Here is a 23852-nt window from a genome sequence, read left to right as displayed (position 1 = left end):
ATAATTTTTGTGACTTTGTTTTTTCCTTTAATATTGTATTTTTGAGAATCCAACCTCTACTCTAGATTTTTAATCTTTGCTTTTGGTATTTGTTATCAATTTTGTACCTTTAAGAACCCAATCTTCAGTACCATTTTTACTTGGGAGCGAGATTACTGGCTTGACTGCTCTCTCCCCCTCTGGACTCTCCTTTTTCTCCACCAGGTCGCCTCCATCTCCTCCCTTCACCTTCTCTTCCCTACCCAACTCTGTGATTCTCTCTGTGTGTTCCGGACTGTGGAGAACACTTAGGGAACTGATTACTGGCTGAATTTGTCTCTCTCCTTTTGATTCCCCCCTTTATCCTCCTGGCCACCTCTGTCTCCTTCCTCCCTCTTCTCTTCTCTGTACAACTCTGTGAACATCTCTGAGCGGTCCAGACTATGGAAAGCATATAAGGAAGTGATTACTGGCTAGCTTGCTCTCTCCTCTTTTGATTCCCCCGCTTCTCCTCCTGGTGACCTCTATCTCCCTCCTCCCTCTTCTCCATGTAACTCTGTGAACCTCTCTGGGTGTTCCTCACTGTGGAGAAACTTTTAATCTTTAACCTAGATGTTTTATCATCGGTGCTGTATAGATGGAGAAGTCTTGAGGCTACTGCAAGAATAAGACTGAAAACCAGAGGCAGGAGGCTTAAGTCCAAATCCTGATAACACCAGAGAACTCCTGACTCCAGGGAATATTAATCAATAGCAGTTCATCAAACGCCCCCATACCTACACTGAAACCCAGCACCACCCAAGGGCCAACAAGTTCCAGAGCAAGACATACCACACAAATTCTCCAGCAACTCAGGAACATAGCCCTGAGCGTCAATATACAGGCTGCCCAAAGTCACACCAAACCCACTGACATCTCATAACTCATTACTGAACACGTCATTGCACTCCAGAGAGAAGAAATCCAGCTCCATCCACCAGAACACTGACACAAGCTTCCCTAACCAGGAAACCTTGACAAGCCACCGTTCCAACCCCACCCACAGCAAGGAAACTCCACAATAAAGAGAACTCCACAAACTGCCAGAATATGGAAAGGTCACCCCAAACACAGCAATATAAGCAAGATGAAGAGGCAGAGAAATACCCAGCAGGTAAAGGAATAGGATAAATGCCCACCAAACCAAACAAAAGAGGAAGAGATGGGGAATCTACCTGATAAAGAATTCTGAATAATGATAGTGAAAATGATCCAAAATCTTGAAAACAAAATGGAGTTACAGATAAATAGCCTGGAGACAAGGATTGAGAAGATGAAAGAAAGGCTTAATAAGGACCTAGAAGAAATAAAAAAGAGTCAATATATAATGAATAATGCAATAAACGAGATCAAAAACACTCTGGAGGGAACCAACAGTAGAATAATGGAGGCAGAAGATAGGATAACTGAGGTAGAAGATAGAATGGTAGAAATAAATGAAAGAGAGGAACAAAGAAAAACAAATTAAAAGAAATGAGGACAATCTCAGAGACCTCTGGAACAATGTTAAACGCCCCAAAATTTGAATCATAGGAGTCCCAGAAGAAGAAGACAAAAAGAAAGACCATGAGAAAATACTTAAGGAGATAATAGTTGAAAACTTCCCTAAAATGGGGAAGGAAATAATCACCCAAGTCCAAGAAACCCAGAGAGTCCCAAACAGGATAAACCCAAGGCAAAACACCCCAAGACACATATTAATCAAATTAACAAAGATCAAACACAAAGAACAAATATTAAAAAGCAGCAAGGGAAAAACAACAAATAACACACAAGGGGATTCCCATAAGGATAACAGCTGATCTTTCAATGGAAACTCTTCAGGCCAGGAGGGAATGGCAGGACATACTTAAAGTGATGAAAGAAAATAACCTACAGCCCAGATTACTGTATCCAGCAAGGATCTCATTCAAATATGAAGGAGAAATCAAAAGCTTTACAGATAAGCAAAAGCTGAGAGAACTCAGCACCACCAAACCAGCTCTCCAACAAATGCTCAAGGATCTTCTCTAGACAGGAAACACAGAAAGGGTGTATAAACTCAAACCCAAACAATAAAGTAAATGGCAATGGGATCATACTTATCAATAATTACCTTAAATGTAAATGGGTTGAATGCCCCAACCAAAAGACAGAGACTGGATGAACGGATATGAAAACAAGACCCCTATATATGTTGTTTACAAGAGACCCACCTTGAAACCAGGGACACATACAGACTGAAAGTGAAGGGCTGGAAAAAGATATTTCATGCAAATAGAGACCAAAAGAAAGCAGGAGTAGCAATACTCATATCAGATAAAATAGACTTTAAAACAAAGGCTGTGAAAAGAGACAAAGAAGGACACTACATAATGATAAAGGATCAATCCAAGAAGAAGATATAACAATTATAAATATATATGCACCCAACATAGGAGCACCTCAATATGTAAGACAAATGCTAACAAGTATGAAAGGGGAAATTAACAATAACACAATAATAGTAGGAGACTTTAATACCCCACTCACACCTATGGATAGATCAACTAAACAGAAAATTAACAAGGAAACACAAACTTTAAATGATACAATAGACCAGTTAGACCTAATTGATATCTATAGGACATTTCACCCCAAAACAATGAATTTCACCTTTTTCTCAAGCACACAGAACCTTCTCCAGGATAGATCACACCCTGGGCCATAAATCTAGCCTTGGTAAGTTCAAAACAATTGAAATAATTCCAAGCATCTTTTCTGACCACAATGCAGTACGATTAGATCTCAATTACAGGGAAAAAACTATTAAAAATTCCAACATATGGAGGCTGAACAACATGCTTCTGAATAACCAACAAATCACAGAAGAAATCAAAAAAGAAATCAAAATATGCATAGAAACGAATGAAAATGAAAACACAACAACCCAAAACCTGTGGGACACTGAAAAGCAGTGCTAAGGGGAAGGTTCATAGCAATACAGGCATACCTCAAGAAACAAGAAAAAAGTCAAATAAATAACCTAACTCTACACCTAAAGCAACTAGAAAAGGAAGAAATGAAGAACCCCAGGGTTAGTAGAAGGAAAGAAATCTTAAAAATTAGGGCACAAATAAAAGAGACCATAGCAAAAATTAACAAAGCCAAAAGCTGGTTCTTTGAGAAGATAAGTAAAATTGACAAACCATTAGCCAGACTCATCAGGAAACAAAGGGAGAAAAATCAAATCAATAAAATTAGAAATGAAAATACAGAGATCACAACAGACAACACAGAAATACAAAGGATCATAAGAGACTACTATCAGCAACTATATGCCAATAAAATGGACAACTTGGAAGAAATGGACAAATTCTTAGAAAAGTACAACTTTCCAAACTGAACCAGGAAGAAATAGAAAATCCTAACAGACCCATCACAAGCACAAAAATTGAAACTGCAATAAAAAATCTTCCAGCAAACAAAAGCCCAGGACCAGAGGGCTTCACAGCTGAATTCTACCAGAAATTTAGAGAAAAGCTAACACCTATCCTACTCAAACTCTTCCATAAAATTGCAGAGGAAGGTAAACTTCCAAACTCATTCTATGAGGCCACCATCACCCTAATACCAAAACCTGACAAAGATCCCACCAAAAAAGAAAACTACAGGCCAATATCACTGATGAACATAGAGCAAAAATCCTTAACAAAATTCTAGCAAACAGAATCCAACAACATATTAAAAAGATCATACATCATGACCAAGTGGGCTTTATCCCAGGGATGCAAGATTCTTCAATATCCACAAATCAATCAATGTAATACACCACATTAACAAATTGAAAAATAAAAGCCATATGATTATCTCAATAGACGCAGGGAAAGCCTTTGACAAAATTCAACATCCATTTATGATAAAAACCCTCCAGAAAGCAGGAATAGAAGGAACATACCTCAATATAATAAAAGCTATATATGACAAACCCACAGAAAATATTATCCTCAATGGTGAAAAATTGAAAGCATTTCCCCTAAAGTCAGGAACAAGACAAGGGTGCCCACTCTCACCACTACTATTCAACATAGTTTTGGAAGTTTTGGCCACAGCAATCAGAGCAGAAAAAGAAATAAAAGGAATCCAAATTGGAACAGAAGAAGTAAAACTCTCACTGTTTGCAGATGATATGATCCTCTACATAGAAAACCCTAAAGAGTCCACCAGAAAACTACTAGAGCTAATCAATGAATATAGTAAAGTTGCAGGATATAAAATCAACACACAGAAATCCCTTGCATTCCTATACAATAATAATGAGAAAATAGAGAAATTAAGGAAACAATTCCATTCACCATTGCAACAAAAAGAATAAAATACTTAGGAATATATCTACCTAAAGAAACAAAAGACCTATATATAGAAAACTATAAAACACTGGTGAAAGAAATCGAAGAGGAGACTAATAGATGGAGAAATATACCGTGTTCATGGATCGGAAGAATCACTATAGTGAAAATGAGTATACTACTCAAAGCAATCTATAGATTCAACGCAATCCCTATCAAGCTACCAAAGGTATTTTTCACAGAGCTAGAACAAATAATTTCACAATTTGTATGGAAATACAAAAAACCTTGAACAGCCAAAGCAATCTTGAGAAAGAAGAATGGAACTGGAGGAATCAACCTGCCTGACTTCAGGCTCTATTACAAAGCCGCAGTCATCAAGACAGTATGGTACTGGCACAAAGACAGAAATATAGATCAATGGAACAAAATAGAAAGCCCAGAGATAAATCCACGCACCTATGGACACCTTATCTTTGACAAAGGAGGCAAGAATATACAATGGAGAAAAGACAATCTCTTTAACAAGTGGTGCTGGGAAAACTGGTCAACAACCTGTAAAAGAATGAAACTAGATCACTTTCTAATACCATACACAAAAATAAACTCAAAATGGATTAAAGATCTAAACATAAGACCAGAAACTATAAAACTCCTAGAGGAGAACATAGGCAAAACACTCTCCGACATAAATCACAGCAGGATCTTCTATGACCCACCTCCCAGAATACTGGAAGTAAAAGCAAAAATAAACAAATAGTACCTAGTTAAAATTAAAAGCTTCTGCACAACAAAGGAAACTAGAAGCAAGGTGAAAAGACAACCTTCAGAATGGGAGAAAACAATAGCAAATGAAGCAACTGACAAACAATTAACCTCAAAAATATACAAGCAACTCCTACAGCTCAATTCCAGAAAAATGAAAGACCCAATTAAAAAATGGGCCAAAGAACTAAACAGATATTTCTCCAAAGAAGACATACAGATGGCTAATAAACACATGAAAAGATGCTCAACATCATTCATTATCAGAGAAATGTAAATCAACACTACAATAAGGTACCACTTCACACCAGTCAGAATGGCTGCTATTCAAAAGTCTACAAGCAATAAATGCTTGAGAGGGTGTGAGAAAAGGGAACCCTCTTACACTGTTGGTGGGAATGCAAACTAGTACAGCCACTATGGAGAACAGTGTGGAGATTCCTTAAAAACTGGAAATAGAACTGACATACAACCCAGCAATCCCACTGGGCATACACACCGAGGAAACCAGAATTGAAAGAAACACATGTACCCCAATGTTCATCATAGCATTGTTTATAATAGCCAGGACATGGAAGCAACCTAGATGTCCATCAGCAGACGAATGGATAAGAAAGCTGTGGTACATATACACAATGGAGTATTACTCAGCCATTAAAAAGAATACATTTGAATCAGTTCTAATGAGGTGGTTGAAACTGGAGCCTATTATACAGAGTGAAGTAAGCCAGAAATAAAAACATCAATACAGTGTAATAACACATATATATGGAATTTAGAAAGATAGTAACAATAACCCTGTATGCGAGACAGCAAAAGAGACACAGATGTATAGAACAGTCTTTTGGACTCTGTGGGAGAAGGTGAGGATGGAATGATTTGGGAGAATGGCATTGAAACATGTATATTATCATATGTGAAATGAATTGCCAGTCCAGGTTCAATGCATGATACAGGATGCTCGGGGCTGGTGCACTGGGATGACCCAGAAGGATGGGATGGAGAAGGAGGTGGGAGGGGGGTTCAGGATGGGGAACACATGTACACCCGTGGTGGATTCATGTCAATGTATGGCAAAACCAATACAATATTGTAAAGTAAAAAAAAAAAAAAAAAAAACAGCAGAGACATTACTTTACCAACAAAGGTCCATCTAGTCAAAGCTATGGTTTTTCCAGTTGTCATGTATGGTTGTGAGAGTTGGACTATAAAGAAAGCTGAGCACAGAAGAATTGATGCTTTGGGACTGTGGTGTTGGAGAAGACTCTTGAGAGTCCCTTGGACTGCAAGGAGATCCAACCAGTCAATCCTAAAGGAAATCAGTCCTGAATATTCATTGGAAGGACTGATGCTGAAGCTGAAACTCCAATACTTTGGTCACCTGATGCAAAGAACTGACTCATTGGAAAAGACCCTGATGCTGGGAAAGATTGAAGGTGGGAAGAGAAGCAGACAACAGAGGGTGAGATGGTTGGATGATATCACCGACGCAATGGCCATGAGTTTGAGTAGGCTCTGGGAGTTGGTGACGGACAGGGAAGCCTGGTGTGCTGCAGTCCACAGGGTTGCAAAGAGTCAGACATGACTGAGCAACTGAACTGAACTGGACCATATGCTCAGAGAAATCATAAAAGGAGAGTGACTTCCCTGCCCATGGAAGTTCGGGAATGCTGGAATGAGAACACACCAGAGACCTCTCTCAGAAAAAGAATGGAGTATAAAAGCAGAGTGACGATTTGTCCTCATTTGCCTAAAACAGTCTCAGATTACTCGGCATCTTTATTAATAGCAGTCCATTTCATTCTCAGAAGGGTTCCAGTTTGAATGACATATAGGGTACCCTGAGTTAAGGACTTCTTAAATTTTAGTGAGCCTCAGGATCACCCTGAGGGATTGCTAAAACACAAATTGTAGGATCCACTCCTAGTGTTTCTGATCCTGTATGTCTAAGCCAAGTCCTGAGAATCTGCATATCTAACAAAGTTCCCCTGTAATCCTAGTGCAGCTAGTCTAGAGACCACAATCAGAGAATTACCACATGCAGGTATAAAAGTGCATGACTCTCAGTGAGACTAGTAACTAGCTCTAAATGTACTACTATAACGTCTCTAAAGGCAGCAGAAAGGGCAAAAAAGTAATTCAGACCAGTGTTACTACACATGTAGACCGTGGATTGATGCTTCACCCACAGAGATAAGCACCAAAACTGATACTTAAGCATTTAGAAACCATGGAATGTGGCAGTCGTGTAGGTCTATTGAATTTAGTAATAAAAAACACAGCTTACATTGTGTTTATTTTTCTAATTTCCTTTTTCTAACAATTCATTTTTCTAATAATTTCATAAAAATGTCAGTCCTTGAAAGACTAAGGGAGGGGAAACCTAATCTTCCATCACTGAGTTTGAGAAGCACTGGTTCAGACAGACTATTTTGAGAGGGTCCTTGTAAATTATGCTAAGTAGACTACTCTTTATCCTGTGAGCAGCAGGAAGCAATCAAAGGCTTTTAAGTAGGGAAATATTGAGTCCAGATTTCTATTTAAAAAGGTAATTCTGGTAACAAGATAGATTAGTGGTCTTCAAACTTTTTGAAACACACATTCCCATCAGTTAAAAATACGTTGACCACTCCCCTTACCATCATTATAAACATATATTACTATATTTACATATTATATGTGTTTTAAAATATACATAAAATAGAAGCAACATGAGAGTAAAGAAAAAATAAAAAGCAAAATTTTATTGTCCTTTTTTACTCTCTCAAAAGATCTTCCTGCACATTCTGAAAAGCATGGTGGTCAATATCTTTCAGTAAGGATTCAGGTTAGAACCTGGTCAGCCATCTAATCCTACGACTCATATTTATTAAAAGCTCAACTATGTCCACAGAACATACCTGGATAATTACCACAACTTCATGATGTTATGTAATATCTAGGGAAGGGCACTAGGGCTTTCAGAGTATATGAGGCCAGAAGGAAGAAATGCAATAACTGTATAACTGACCATCCAGGAAGTAGCATGTACACTAAATGGAACCCATGTTTCATTCATTTTATGGTCGTAGGAAATCTTTGGCCAAAGAATTTTGACCTATTTGGCCTGGCAGAGAAACTGACAGGGTTTACAGCAAGGAATTTCAAGTTTGTTTAGGCATGGTAAAGCTGAGTCTACCTTGTGGTAGACAGGCTACCTACAATGGGTCAGAGGCCAGGCTTTAAAATGCCACAGAGTGCTGCTTTCCTCAGAGCTGCACAGACTCCAGAGAACCAGTAGTCTATTATGTTTAACAGCTTCCACTCCATCATTGATCAAGAGAGTTTGTGCCATGAATTTTTCATGTCTGGTTCACTGTGGGATTTGATTGAAGGAAATTATTATAATATTGTGGCTTTTCAAAAATACCCATGCCCTTAGCCATTACCAATTAATGCAATATTTGAGAAAAACTGCTGCAGAGTTAGAAATTTAATTTGATTTAAATTTCTAGGTGGAGGGAACTTATTGAAAAGATTTATTAACTGCCTTAGTTCAAGAATGTAGGCCAATTAAGGACCCTGAGAAACATACTCTGCAGATTCCCAGTAGCACACAAGACTGTAGCTTCTTTCTTAAATTGAGCAAGATATCTCATGTCTTGAAAATTTGGTTTAACAAGACATCTTATACTTTTACCTCAAAAAAATGAAAGAAAAAATCACTGGCAACCATTATAGGGAGGGACAGGTAGTCAGCCTGTTACTACAGGTGTGAATTGGGCATATTACAGCTAGACTACATGTTACTCTTCAATGGCAATTCCCCAGAGCTCAAGGAAACTGGGGACTCTGAACAATCTAAATGCTATTAACTACAGATGAAGTCACGATTTCAGAAATTATTCAAAAATTGGAATACATGAGCAACTTTAAATTTCTATTGCTTCCTTAGCAGAGCAAAGTTCAAGTTGTGTCTAGTTGCCATGGCCATGTCTTCAAAGCTCAGCATTTATGAGGTATTGATTAAATGGAAAACAAACTCTCCTTTTCAGGGAGTAACAATGGCTCTTCACTCAAACTACAGATAAACACATCTGCTGTCATCCTAATGTAGAGTCGAGACAGGTCTCCTAGCCTGCATCCCTATCAAACAGCAAAGCATCTTCTAAACTCCTTAGATGTTTAAAAAAAATAAATAGTATGTTTTTGGCTGCCATCAAAACACCATACTCCTGGAATTTTGGAAACAGATATATATAAATTCTAAAATGAGCCTGATATTTCAGGGCCATGTGCCTAAGCCACAGGCAATGTTCAAGTCTACTTAATACTGGACATTTAGGAGGACATGTTGAAGTCAAAGCTGAAAGATTCCATGTTAAACTCAGAATCAGAACTGAAAATTAAGTCAGTTTATCAGAATAATTCAATTAGATAAATACTAACTTTTCTCATTAAACAATTCATAATTAACCAAAGCATATCAGTTTCTGCCTATAACTTGTCCACTGTGTATAAACAAAGTTAAACTGTTTTATGATGTGCTCTTTTTTCCTGTTGGTGGCAGTTTTTTTCCAATGATCAGCAAAAAAAAAATTATGAACTGGGCAATTTTCACTTATGGATCTCTGGTGTGTAGCCAGTCACTCTGAAAGAACCAGGCATTCACACTCCTCGTTAATAGCTAGTTTCCACCTCAAATATTCTGTTCAGTTCTTCCCACATTGCAGACTGTATGCCCTTAATCTCTCCCAGAAACACAGTCATGCCACTTTTGGGATGTTTGTGATACTCAAAACAATCCGAACAAATTGCAAAATAGGCCAAATTATTCCCTGGTGGCTCAGAAGGTATCCACCTGCAACGTGGGAGACCTGGGTTCGAACTCTTGGTTGGGAAGATCTCCTGGAGGAGGGCATGGCAACCCACTCCAGTATTCTCGCCTGGAGACTCCCCATGTCCAGAGGACCCTGGCAGGCTACAGTCCATGGGGTCGAAAAAAGGACACAACTGAGTGACTAAGCACTTGCTTTAGACACCTTTCCCACTAATGTTCACCCTTCTCTTGACCTTTTCCCAAAATCCATTTCATCCGGCATTAAATCATGTAACCAGTTTTTGGGTGCCTACTATGTACACTGCAGGATCATTCTGTATAACATCTCATTTATCTTAACAATGTATCATCTTTTTGCAAATGTAGAAAAGATCTTATAATTTCAAAAACTAAGGGGGAAAGCACTTTGAAACGGTAATGACAGGAAGACTGCAACTGCCACTGAGTGGAATTAATTTCACTTTGTGGGGAGGGAAGGTCAACTGCTAAAGACTTTTTCAGCAACTAACTACTTTAAAAACGAGAGTCAGAGATTTCAAATTTTCAATAGGGAGGGAATGAACGTTTGTAAACTTGACCATCAACATCTACTTACTTCATCTTCCTCTCCTACCACACTCCATCCTGGAGCTTCATTTCAAGTTCCAGAAAATAATACAGTGAGGGACTGCCTTTCCCATTGCAGAAGCCTTACCCAGGCTGTTATCAACGTCATGCCTATCAATTAAGGGCTAAAGTTAAATGAAAACAGGTCTGTCTGTCCTTGAAATGCTGCACACCTGGGCTTCAAAGCTATCTACTAACCAGACACGTGCACAGCATCGAAGCAAAGGGCAACACTGGTTTGGTTTGTTCTTTTAAGAGTAAGATCAATATTAGAGAATGCTTATTTCACAGAGATTTTACTAACTTCATTTAACCACAAGGCAGCTTCACAAAGGCATGCAATCAATATAGAGACAATTCAAATCTGAAATTCTTAAAACACAATCTACCTTTGTTTACAATATTATTGGGTGGCAGAGTTTTAAACTATACAAATGGCAATTATACTATATGTTTATCCTTCAGCTTTATCTAATTTTACATTTTTAAGATTTAGTCATGATGATATACAAACTCCTTTTCATTCACTGTAACTACATGATTAGTAGGAATTCATGATTCATTCACCTAATCTCCTGTTGAGCATTCCCTACTGGTCACTAATACAAACAAGGGATTAGAACTAAATATCTCTTTCGATAACCAACTTTTTTCCAGGTGATTCAATAATCAAGTCTCAAAATACAGGAGAATCTATAGTTTACAAGCTTTGAAATCATAGAGACCTGGGTTCCATTCCTGGAACCAGCTCTGTGTTCTTGTGGCCAATTGCTTAAATTTTCCTATATTTTAACTTCCTTATTTATAAAGTAATTAATAAAAGTATTAAATATTTATAGTTGGATGGACTAAATAAGAGTTACAAAGCAGCCTGAATGCAGTGAACATTCAACAAACAGTGGCTACCTGGTGGCTCAGCAGTAAAGAATTCACCTGCAACGCAGGAGACACCCAGGTATCTTCCTGGGTCGGGAAGATACCCTGGAGGGCCTGACAACCCACTACAGTATTCTTGCCTAGAGAGTCTCATATACAGAGGAGCCTGGCAGGCTACAGTCCACAGGTTTACAAAGAGTCAGACAGAAGCAACTGAGCACACACTATTATTATTATTAACATCTCTTTTCAGTCAAAATTATCGAAGCTATTTGGGGGCTTCAAAAAAACAAGTAATTGTTTTAGCTGCGATTTTTCTTCTGTAGTCAATAGTAGTTGTTTCTCAAAAAACTAAACAAAAAATTTCACCAATGCAATGAATACAAGGGAGGTGGGAGTGGGGAGGCCTAAATTTGGGAGTTTAAAAAAATCAATTTATAAATCAAAATGTAAGGGTTTCAGTAAACCAAACCCTCTTAAGAATAAACATATATTGAATCCTAACCCACTGCTATTCAATAGAAATATAGTGTGAGCCACATATGTAATTTGAAATTTTTCTAGTAGCCACATGTTAAGCAAAAAGAAACAAGTAAAATTAATCTAAATAACATATTTAATTATCCTTTTGTTGTCATTTAGTTGCTAAGTCATGTCTGACTCTTTGCAACTTCATGGACTGTAGCCCGCCAGGCTCCTCTGTCCATGGGATTTCCCAGGCAAGAATACTGGAGTGGGTTGCCATTTCCTTCTCCAGGGGATTTTAATTATTCTAATATATATAAATTATCATTTAAATATGTAAATAATGTTAAAACTAAGGTATTTAGGTTTTTACATTGTCTTCAAAATTTGATGTCTATTTATACTTACAGTCTATTTATATATTTCAACCCCAACTAGCCCTATTTCAAGTGCTTAGTCACAAAAGCAAGCGGCTAACCAGGCTGTCAGGGCAGTTTTAAACTAGGCTTTTTCAGAAAGATCTCTGTATAGTGTTTTTAGCAAAAACTTTCATCAGCTAATACAGCCTCAACACCTTTTATCAAAGTAACTGTCAGAATGAGGGAGCATTCCTCGTGGCTCAGAAGTAAAGAATCCACCTGCAATGTGGGAGACGGGGGTTCGATCCCTGGGTTGGGAAGATCCCCCGGAAGAAAGAATGGCAACCCATTCCAGCATTCTTGCCAGGAAAATCCCACGGACAGAGGAGCCTTGCGGGCTTCAGTCCATTGGGTGGCAAAGGGTTGGACATGACCAAAGCACTGAGCAGAGCAGATCAGAACGAAACCACTTTAAAACTAGAGTTCCTCCCAGTAAAAACAATAAACTCCTTCATTCTATCAGAATTCAACATCTCAGTGGATGAGCAAAAAGCAGGAGAAGAATGTCTTACAGTTTACAAGACACATTCTTGAACATTATTTTATTTCAACCTCCCCAAACTCAGTGTGGTATATTATTTACAAATGGGAAAACAGGGGTAGAGTCGAGTGACTTGTCAAGAGTTATATGGTAGGTGGACTTAATTCACTGTCTACAAACTCTGCAGGCTACACAGATGTGCAAACGCAAAAACTAAGCAGGCCTTTTTCATTTTTTTCTCTCCATTAGCATCAGAACCTAGAATGAATGCTTTTTAAAAAGGCATCCAAATCTACTCAAAAACATCTGAATTGGGCAGGGGTGGGGAGGGGGGGTTACGGCAAACAGCAATAGTCAAGCGATCTCAAAAATTAAGGTGGAGAGATCAGCCCTGGGATTTCCTTGGAGGGAATGATGCTGAAGCTGAAACTCCAGTACTTTGGCCACCTCATTCGAAGAGTTGACTCATTGGAAAAGACTCTGATGCTGGGAGGGATTGGGGGCAGGAGGAGAAGGGGACGACAGAGGATGAGATGGCTGGATGGCATCACTGACTCGATGGACCTGAGTCTGAGTGAACTCCGGGAGTTGGTGATGGACAGGGAGGCCTGGCGTGCTGCGATTCATGGGGTCGCAAAGAGTCTGACACAACTGAGCGACTGAACTGAACTGAACTGAGACCTGTTTCTCCCCACTCCAGTACTCTTGCCTGGAAAATCCCAGGGACAGAGGAGCCTGGTGGGCTGCAGTCCATGGGGTCACTAAGAGTAGGACACGACTGAGTGACTTCATTTTCACTTTTCACTTTCATGTATTGGAGAAGGAAATGGCAACCCACTCCAGGGTTCTTGCCTGGAGAATCCCAGGGACCAGGGAGCCGGGTGGGCTGCCATCTATGGGGTCGCACAGAGTCAGACATGACTGAAGCGACTTAGCAGCAGCAGCAGCAGCAGCAGCAGACCTGTTTCTCAAAAAGTTTATTCTAATACCAAGGTGAGCAAAATCTTGAGTAAACAAATGAAACCCACTTTAGTTTCCCCAACCTAATGTATTTTTGTTAAAGTTTAACAAAGCAGAGATAGACTGCTTGGTTGTTTAATTATTAAGTGCTCTTAAATACAAATGCAATTACAAGGATTACTGAATGCTGAGCCACTGTCTAAAAATCACGAGGTTCTAAAAGGTAAATTCATCATGGGAAAATACACAGATTTTTCTTTTAAAGAATACTCATTGAAAGGCAAGATACCATAATGTTATCAGTGGTTACTTTCAATGGTAGGTGTGTTTGTGTGTGCTTTTAGTTCCTTTGCTGAAAATTATCTCCATTTTTTCTACAACGACTACATTAACTTTATAGTTATAAACTATGAACTATAAGGGGCTTCCCTTGTGGCTCAGCTGGTAAAGAGTCCACCTGCAATGCGGGAGACCTGGGTTCAATCCCTGGGTTGGGAAGATCCTCTGGATAAGGGAAAGACTGCCCAGGATTCTGGCCTGGACATGAGAGTGACTTTCACTTTCACTTTCATAGTTATAAAAACTATTGCTACAGGACCAGAACTTATTAAAGCACCTTTAAACACAAATGAGGGCTTAATATAATTTATTTCCAACTTTAAACACAGCCATTATTCTGATATACCAAGCTCACCTTATGCAACCCTTAATAGGATCTCAATTAGAGAAGCGCAAATTTCCTTAGAACACAATTTATAAACTCTATATGTAAAGAACCATCCAGTTCTCTTACTTATTAATTTTCTTATTATTTTAAATTTTAAACAATCCTTATGAAGATCACTTGGGGCCTAGAAACAAATTCACTATAGCTAAAAGTCGGTACCTCGCCTAACTTTTTCAGATGCTGCAAAACGAACCGATTTGAGTTTTTACCTTCACTCCTCCCTAGCTTTACCTTTCAAAAGCTTTGAGCAAATAAATTGACAGACCAGTAGGATCTTAGACTGCCTACAAGTGATACTAACATACTCGGTGTAACAGACGTCTTTATTTTCCAGGTCTCCAGAAGTCTTCTCAGCTCTTTTAAGAAACATTTGTTTATTGCACACCTACCAATGGCCAGACTCTGAAAGCAGCTGAGAAGGTCCTTAAAGGCCACCCTCTCAATCGCGCAGACAAACCAGTAAACAACTAATTCAAATCCAAAGTGATAAGAACCATCTGGAGATATGACAAACTGCCAAGACAACACTTCAGGGGGAGATTAATTCGGCCTGCTAGGTGTCCCTGGAGGGTTGAGATACTTGTAGGAGGTAGGGGGAAAGAATGTGAATATGCTTTCCTGAGCTTGACTTAGAGCAGGAGTCCTGCGATTTCCCCAAAGGCTGGAGGCACAGCGCTCTCCGCCTGGTCCTCCCCATTTAAAGAGTGAAGCTAGCAGAACCTAGGCCTGACCGTCGGCCTAGGAACTCGGCTACGTGACCACCAGCAACCAGATGGGGACTTGGGCACCCCGTCCTCCGGGACCTCGAGCAGGCCACCACCTGTTCACTCCTTTCACCGTCACCAGTTGGGGCGACTCTGCCCAGCTCTGGGGGCGAAGCGCAGGCACCCATCTGGGTGCAAAATTTGATCCCGGCCTCTCCCGGTACAGACCAGGGCCGAGATTTGAGGGCCGCCAGGGCGGGGCGGGGCGGCTGCGCGGCCCGCGGCCTCCGGCGAGTCCGGCACCGAGGGGCGGGGATCACGGTGGGGTCCCAGTGCCCCACGCAGGAGGACGGCACCCCGTGCCCTCCGCGGTCTTGGCCGAGCGCCCAGCGGCGCCCAGGGTCTCCCGTGCCCACTCTTCCCGGACGACTGACGGAGAGCGCGCCGGGACGGGGGAGGAGGCTCCGGACGCGGGGAGAGCGGCCCCGTCCGGTTCGAGGCGCGGGGTCCCCGCGGCGCAGCGCGCGCCTGCCCGGCTGGCCCCCCGCTTTACCTGATCCGGCGGAGGCGCCGGTGGGAGCCCGGAGCTGGCGGGCGGGCAGGTTCGGCGTCAGCCCTCCCTCACCTGGGCGGAAGTGAGAAGCCCAGGGCGACCGCGCCTCACCTGGCAGGCCCTCCCCTCTCTCCTACCCTCCCCGGCCGGGGCGGGGCGCCGAGGTGGCGCGGGAGGGGTTGGAGGGCGAGTCTGGGTCTGCTGGAGGCCGACTGCTGGGGTAGCGCCGGGGCGGTGGGCTTCTCTACTTTCAGCAGGTGAAGTTCTACTGGGCGAGGGAGTGCTAAGCAGCCAGAAAAAGGTGGGATCTGGGGGGCAAGAGGGTAGACGAAAAGCCAAGTGGTGGGGAGATCTGGTTGGGCCGGTGTGGGAGGGCTGGGCTGAGAGAAGACCTAAAATCAAGGAAACTAAAGAAGGACATTGATGAAAGGATTTGGTCGAATCTGCCAATGGCACCCACTCCAGTCCTCCTGTCTGGAAAATCCCATGGCCGGAGGAGCCTGGACGGCTACAGTCCATGGGGTCGCGAAGAGTCGGACAGGACTGAGCGACTCACTTTCACTTTTCACTTTTATGCATTGGAGAAGGAAATGGCAACCGACTCTGGTGTTCTTGCCTGGAGAATCCCAGGGACGGGGGAGCCTGGTGGGCTGCCGTCTATGGGGCAGCACGGAGTCGGACACGACTGAAGCGACTTGGCAGCAGCTGCAGCGTGGTCCCTTTCTGTACTTCTCCTTTCCCGTTCTGTCATCTCTCCTTAGCGTCTTCATCTGTTGACCCAACGTAAAATTCTAAGTATTACTGAGGTTATTTTTTTCTCATTTAGTTGAGGAAAGAAACCAGTGTAGCAGTATTTGCCTGCGATATGCTGAGCGCTAGCTTGTACATTACCTCATTGGCCCTGTGAAAAAACTGACGAAGAAACTGTGGTGCTGCTGCTGCTAAGTCACTTCAGTCGTGTCCGACTCTGTGTGACCCCATAGACGGCAGCCCACCAGGCTTCCCCGTCCCTGGGATTCTCCAGGCAAGAACACTGGAGTGGGTTGCCATTTCCTTCTCCAATAGAAACTGTGCACCTATAGGTTAAGTAGTTTGCCCAAAATTTGGGACCCAGATTGGATCTTCTGACTCGAAGTCAGTGTTTATTTCCCTATATGTTTTTAAGGTTTTTATTCTTGATACTATAACTTGACTTGGAGAAATACTGTGTAAAATCTAAAAGGGCTTTATTCCACTCTCTCTAATGTAGCTAACTAGAATTTTGATTCTTCAGGTATTTGTTCATTAAATAAATCTAGTATTTGTTAAGCAGTGTGATTGACTGTATGTTAACTACGGGGACACCTCTCCTCAAGGAAGATAAAAGACCACTGCAATTGTAAGAACAGCCTTTACAAGATCATACGCTTGACACTTCATAGTGTTACCATTCGTTTTTTTATTGTTTTTTTTGTTTGTTTGTTTTTTTAGAAAAATATCACTTGTCAGGCCTGGTAAAAAGATACACAATTTCAGCATGGCCTCTGCCTCTTAAAATACAAATTACTTTTTTAAAAAAATATAATTGCTTTACAATGTTGGGTTCCTTTCTGATGTGCAACAAAGTGAATCAGCTGTTCTGTAAAAATACATTCCGTCCTTCATGAGCCTGCTTCCCACCCCAGCCCCATCCCACCCCTCTCGGTCATCACAGAGCACCCAGCTGAGTTCCCTGTGCTATGTAGCAGCTCTCCACTAGCTATCTATTTGACACATGATAGTTTATATATATATCAATGCTGCATGTCTGTGTGCATGCAGCTGAAGTTGGATACAACCCCATGGTATAGCCCACCAGGCTCCTCTGTCCATGGGATTCTCCAGGCAAGAATACTGGAGTGGGTTGCCGTGCCCTCCTCCAGGAGATTTTTCTGACCCAGGGATCAAACCCGTGTCTCTCATGTCTCCTGCACTGGCAAGTGGGTTCTTTGCCACCAGTGCCGCCTGGAATATCCCATATATCAATGCTACTCTCTCAGCTTGCCCCATCCTCTCCTTCCCCAGCTGTGTCCACAAGTCCATTCTCTACATCTGCGTCTCTATTCCTGCCCTGCAAATAGGTTCATCAGTACCATTTTTCTAGATTCCATATACATGCATTGTGCTCACTCACTCAGTCATGGCCAAACATCTGCGGCCCCATGGACTGTAGCCTGCCAGGCTCCTCTGTCCATGGAATTTTCCAGGCAAGAATACTGGAGTGGGTTGCCATTTCCTTCTCCATTTATGCATATGGCACAGAGTTTCTTTTGTTGTTGTTTTTACCTCTGAGAACCCTCAAGAATATCTTGTTGATAGAATGATGAAGATGAGCACAATTTTTAAGAATATATCTCTGAAGTCAAAAGATCTGAGTTTGATCCTGATTCCACCATTTCCTAAAATATGTGACTTTGACAAGTTACTTAAATATTCTAATTCCTATTGGTGAAATTTTGGTAACAGTGTTTTTACTTCACGTGGTATTTTTGAAAGTTGAATGAAGAATTTACATGTCTTGCATACACCTGGCACATAGAAAGTGCTCAATAAATGAAGCAGCACATAGATGGCATGAACATGACAGATACATGTGACAGCAAGGAGAAAGCCAAGGAGTAGGAGTAAATAAAGTGAGGCCAGAGCAGATGGGCCTGAAAATACTACAGAGAACTTTAAGTTATAAGATTTTATCCTTCATCTCTAAGAAATTAAAGAACCACTGAAAATTTTTGAATAGGATTTTTTTTTTACTTTTTATAAAACATTTGATTGGTGTTTATTTAATTTTTAAAAATGCTTTATTTCTTTAGAGCAGTTTTAGGATGTAAATTGAACAGATTTCTCATGTACCCCTTTCCCTACACATTCATAGCTCCCCTCTTTATTAACATCCTCCTCCAGCGTGGTATATCTCTTACAACTGATGAACCTATATTATCACATAATCACCCAAAGTACTTGGTATTGTAGAGTCTATGGATTTGGACAAATGTATAATGTATTCACCATTGTAATATCATGCAGAACAGTTTCAAAGTCCTAAAAATCCTCTGTGCTCTGCCTATGCATCCCCCAGCCCCCACCCCAGTGCTGCCTTCAGCTCCTGGCAACCATTGACCTTTTAATTGTCTCCATAGTTGGACTAAAAGAAGACTGAATGCTGAAGAATTGATGCTTTCAAACTGGAATTGGAAAGACTCTTGAGAGAGTCTGCAAAGAAATCAAACTAGTCAATCCTAAATTCCTTTATAATTTTATAATTCAATCCTGAATATTCATTGGAAGGACTGATGCTGAAGCTGAAGCTCCACTACTTTGGCTGCTGTTGCTAAGTCACTTCAGTCGTGTCTGACTCTGTGCGACCCCATAGACGGCTGCCCACCAGGCTCCCCCATCCCTGGGATTCTCCAGGCAAGAACACTGGAGTGGGTTGCCATTTCCTTCTCCAATGCATGAAGGTGAAAAGAGAAAGTGAAGTCGCTCAGTCATGTCTGACTCTTAGCGACCCCATGGACTGCAGCCTACCAGGCTCCTCCGTCCATGGGATTTTCCAGGCAAGAGTACTGGAGTGGGGTGCCATTGCCTACTTTGGCTACTTGATGTGAAAAGCCAACTCACTGTAAAAGACTGATACTGGTAAAGATTGAAGGTAGGAGGAGAAGGGGACAACAAGAGGGTTAAATGGTTGGATGGCATCACCAACTCAGTGCACATGAGTTTGCAAAAGCCCAGGAATATGGTGAAGGAGAAGCCTGGCGTGCTACAATCCATAGGGTCGAAAAGAGTCAGACACAACTGAGCAACTGAACAACAACAATAGTTTCGTCATTTCCAGAATGTTGGGTAGTTGGAATCATACAGTATGTAGCCTTTTCAGATTGGCTTTTTAGTAACATGCATTTAAGGTTTTTCCATGTCTCTTCATGGCTTAATAGCTTAGCACTGCACAATATTCAATTTTCTGGATGGACCACAGATTATGTATCTGTTCACCTACTGAAGGATATCTTATGCTTCTAAGTTTAGGCAATTATGAATAAAACTGCTCTCAGTATGTCTTCAGGTTTTTTGTCTGGAGAAATGTTTTCAACTCCTTTGGGTAAAATCCAAGGAACTTAAATAAGATTTTGAATAAAATTTTGAATATGATAGAGGTTTTGTATTTGCTTAAATGAAAGATTAATCTGGAGGCAGTGTGAAACATGGGTTGACAAAGTTAGGGAGAAGGCCTAGAATCAAAAAGAGGAGGGAAAAAGGCATTATAGCAAGGTATGTAGAAAATGATGAATACCTGAAACAGGGTGAGAATATAGAATTAGAAAAAAATGAGAACTTGAGACTTTCCTGGTGATCCAGTGGTAAGGACTCAGCACTTCCACTGCAGGAGGCACAGGTTCAATCCCTGGTCAGGGAACATGCCTCATGGTATGACCGGAAAAAAAAAAGAGCACTTAAAAGTATCAGTTGCGTACTGATTAGATAAAAGAATTAAAGAAGAAAAAGGAGAAAACTTAAGTGCAAAGATGATCTTAAGCTCGGAACCTAATAAAAGGGATACTGATGGTGAAACTTACTTAATAGAAAAGCCAGTTCATTCAGTTTTGTTTTATTGAGAAGTATGACTCTGATAAAGTCAGTTTTACAGCCTACATTTGACATTCAACATGAAATATACTTGGTATAGGGTATAACTTATTAAGTGATGAGTCAAGGTTAATTTAATTGGATGGTGGGCAGTTAGACTGGTGCATCAAAGAGAAGATACAGAAATACTTGAGAGCATGGATGTAGAAAAATTCCAAAAGATGTAACAAGACCAGGTGCTATAAATTTACCACAAGAGAAAAAAAAATGCCCATCTTACTTAAAAAAGAAATTTGGGGAGAGTAATGGTCTTTTGTAAGACAGGTCATTTTTTGTAAGATGACAGAATGATCTCTGTTCATTTCCAAGGCAAACCATTCAATATCACAGTAATCCAAGTCTATTCCCCAACCAGTAATGCCGAAGAAGCTGAAGTTGAATGGTTCTATGTAGACCTACAAGACCTTTTAGAACTAACACCCAAAAAAGATGTCCTTTTCATTATTAGGGACTGGAATGCAAAAGTAGGAAGTCAATAAACACCTGGAGTAACAGGTAAATTTGGCCTTGGAATACAGAATGAAGAAGGACAAAGACTAATAGAGTTTTGCCAAGAAAATGCACTGGTCATAGCAAACACCCTCTTCCAACAACACAAGAGAAGACTCTATACATGGACATCACCAGATGGTCAACACCGAAATCAGATTGACTATATTCTTTGCAGCCAAAGATGGAGAAGCTCTATACAGTCAGCAAAAACAAGACTAGGAGCTAACTGTGGCTCAGATCATGAACTCCTTATTGCCAAATTCAGACTTAAATTGAAGAAAGTAGGGAAAACCATTAGACCATTCAGGTATGAACTAAATCAAATCCCTTATGATTCTACAGTGGAAGTGAGAAATAGATTTAAGGGCCTAGATCTGATAGATAGAGTGCCTGATGAACTATGGACTGAGGTTCATGACATTGTACAGGAGACAGAGATCAAGACCATCCCCATGGAAAAGAAATGCAGAAAAGCAAAATGGCTGTCTGGGGAGGCCTTACAAATAGCTGTGAAAAGAAGAGAAGCGAAAAGCAAAGGAGAAAAGGAAAGATATAAGCATCTGAATGCAGAGTTCCAAAGAATAGCAAGAAGAGATAAGAAAGCCTTCCTCAGTGATCAATGCAAAAAACATAGAGGAAAACAACAGAATGGGAAAGACTAGAGATCTCTTCAAGAAAATTAGAGATACCAATGGAACATTTCATGCAAAGATGGGCTTGATAAAGGACAGAAACGGTATGGACCAAACAGAAGCAGAAGATATTAAGAAGAGGTGGCAAGAATACACAGAAGAACTGTACAAAAAAAGATCTTCACAACCCAGATAATCACGATGGTGTGATCACTGACCTAGAGCCAGACATCCTGGAATGTGAAGTTAAGTGGGCCCTAGAAAGCATCACTATGAACAAAGCTAGTGGAGGTGATGGAATTCCAGTTGAGCTATTTCAAATCCTGAAAGATGATGCTGTGAAAGTGCTGCACCCAATATACCAGCAATATACCAGCAAATTTGGAAAACTCAGCAGTGGCCACAGGACTGGAAAAGGTCAGTTTTCATTCCAATACCAAAGAAAGGCAATGCCAAAGAGTGCTCAAACTACCGCACAATTGCATTCATCTCACGTGCTAGTAAAGTAATGCTCAAAATTCTCTAAGCCAGGCTTCAGCAATATGTGAACCATGAACTTCCTGATGTTCAAGCTGATTTTAGAAAAGGCAGAGGAACCAGAGATCAAATTGCCAACATCTGCTGGATCATGGAACAAGCAAGAGAGTTCCAGAAAAACATCTATTCTGCTTTATTGACTATGCCAAAGCCTTTAACTGTGTGGATGACAATAAACTGTGGAAAATTCTGAAAGAGATGGGAATACCAGACCACCTGACCTGCCTCTGGAGAAATTTGTATGCAGGTCAGGAAGCAACAGTTAGAACTGGACATGGAACAACAGACTGGTTCCAAATATGAAAAGGAGTACATCAAGGCTGTATATTGTCACCCTGCTTATTTAACTTCTATGCAGAGTACATCATGAGAAATGCTGGTCTGGAAGAAGCATAGGCTGGAATCCAGATTGCTGGGAGAAATATCAATAACCTCAGATATGCAGATGACACCACCCTTATGGCAGAAAGTGAAGAGGAACTAAAAAGCCTCTTGATGAAAGTGAAAGAGGAGAGTGAAAAAGTTGGCTTAAAACTCAACAGTCAGAAAACAAAGATCATGGTATCTGGTGCCATCACTTCATGGGAAATAGATGGGGAAACAGTGTCAGACTTTATTTTTTTGGGCTCCAAAATCACTGCAGATGGTGACTGCAGCCATGAAATTAAAAGACACTTACTCCTTGGAAGAAAAGTTATGACCAACCTAGATAGCATATTGAAAAGCAGAGACATTGCTTTGCCAACAAAGGTCCGTCTAGTCAAGGCTATGGTTTTTCCTGTGGTCATGTATGGATGTGAGAGTTGGACTGTGAAGAAAGCTGAGCGCTAAAGAATTGATGCTTTTGAACTGTGGTGTTGGAGAAGACTCTTGAGAGTCCCTTGGACTGCAAGGAGATCCAACCAGTCCATTCTGAAGGAGATCAGCCCTGGGATATCTTTGGAAGGAATGATGCTAAAGCTGAAACTCCAATACTTTGGCCACCTCATGTGAAGAGTTGACTCACTGGAAAAGACCCTGATGCTGGGAGGGATTGGGGGCAGGAGGAGAAGGGGACGACAGAGGATGAGATGGCTGGATGGCATCACTGACCCAATGGACGTGAGTCTGAGTGAACTCCAGGAGTTGGTGATGGACTGGCATGCTGCGATTCATGGGGTCGAAAAGAGTCGGACACGACTGAGCGACTGAACTGAACTGAATGATCTTTTATCTCAATGATTCTGTTTTAATCTTTGAAATAGGAATGAGATTGCTCTGGGCAAAAGCATGTGTTAATGTAATTAGGTGTATACTAGAATTTTAGGAATGAAAAGATCCAATGTTGCTAAGCCCTGAATTCCAGAGGAAGCTTTGCTTCAGGCTTCACTGGTAGTCCTCTTTCCTAATGTTTCTACATAGCAACTTCTATATTTGGCTGTGCTATTCATGTCCTTTACTTTCTGTAGAATTTCCAAAGAATCCTATAGAATTTTTATATGACAAAGAATTTTTGCATTGAAAACATGCCTAAGTTTGAGATTTAACAACCTTTTTACTAAAATTAGACAATGTAGTAATCCTATAATCAGAGACTATACTTGCAAAAATGTAAAGTAACATATTTTACTGAGCCATGAGAAAATAGATTAAAGTACAGTTAGAAGAGAGAGTAGACTGTAATCAAATCAAGAAAGTTAAGAAAGTATTTTACTTTCATGGGAAGAGTTTTGTTTTTTTCAGTTTGTATATTGTGGGGGAGAACAAAGATAATCATTAGAATCATAAAAATAGATTTTGTAATAGGATTAACAAAGCACAAGCATTTTTAAACAGTTAATTGTTCA

The 23852-nt window shown here is 40.7% G+C and overlaps 1 protein-coding gene across 13 annotated transcripts in view; it reads right to left on the bottom strand.

The window, feature by feature from the left end:
• The window catches only part of PATJ (PATJ crumbs cell polarity complex component), a 389086-nt gene extending 373228 nt beyond the window's left edge, over positions 1-15858 (bottom strand). For 12 of the 13 annotated variants that reach the window (XM_086394286.1, XM_086394288.1, XM_086394293.1 and 9 more), the window contains exon 1: positions 15701-15858. The gene's annotated coding sequence lies outside the window, so the exon portion shown is untranslated. Of the gene's footprint in view, positions 1-10504; positions 10596-15700 lie in introns of those variants that run through there. The other variant, XM_086394287.1, reaches the window with a different exon arrangement.
• Between the last annotated feature and the right edge of the window lie 7994 nt (positions 15859-23852).

This window comes from Bos grunniens, chromosome 3, assembly GCF_055505025.1.
Source record: "Bos grunniens cultivar Pamir isolate PY7600 chromosome 3, Bosgru_T2T1.0, whole genome shotgun sequence".
NCBI lineage: Eukaryota > Metazoa > Chordata > Mammalia > Artiodactyla > Bovidae > Bos > Bos grunniens.
This window is presented reverse-complemented; position numbering and strand designations above follow the sequence as displayed.